Below are 765 nucleotides of genomic sequence, written 5' to 3' on the forward strand. Positions count from 1 at the left end.
ATACTCAGTATTTTTCTCCTGACGACTTCAGTACGCTGAGAGATCAACCCCCCTTCCCCTTCCTCCCCCCTTTCCTCAGTTCATCTTTCTTCATGCGACGGCCCATATGCTCGTCAAGGTGAAACGGGCAGAGCTCCGGCGGAAGAAAGGAGAAGGGAAGAAAGAAAAATGAAGAGGGGTTAGTCTTGCGTCATGCATAGTGATCAGAGCAGCAATGAACATAAGCGATAACACGGCACGGGCCCAGATTGTGCACTATTGGTTTCTGCAATGTTCGGCACGTTCCGTTATTTATTCTTGTTCGCTTGATGCCGTCCTACCCGCTGGGTCCGCCCCCGCCTGTACCACAGGCGGACTTGAACGAGGCTCTTTTCCATCATACCTCCCAGCGTCTTCCTTTTGGGCTCACGGACTCTCTCCCGTCCCATCCTCTCTCTCACACCGGCACCTTGCCTGTTTTTTTTTTCCCTGTACTTTTGCATTCTTCTCTTTTGAATTTCTCGTTCTCGTACGGCACACCATTCGTTCTACGATTCGTAGGTTCCCTTTTCATCATCCTTCACACCGTCATCATCTATCGTCTCTCTGCACGCGCCACTCTTCTCCCCTCCCGGATGCCGATGTCTCTTCGATCCATTGGTCCCTATTCCATCACATCACCGACCGTCATCCTTTATACCAGACGAGCCTTCCCTTTTTCTTCCCCCTCTCTGCCCTTGCCTAGAGCCCCGGTGGAGAGAGAGTCCTTGGGACCCTCCCTCCCTC

This window comes from Nannochloropsis gaditana (assembly GCF_000240725.1).
Source record: "Nannochloropsis gaditana CCMP526 unplaced genomic scaffold scaffold123, whole genome shotgun sequence".
NCBI lineage: Eukaryota > Eustigmatophyceae > Eustigmatales > Monodopsidaceae > Microchloropsis > Microchloropsis gaditana.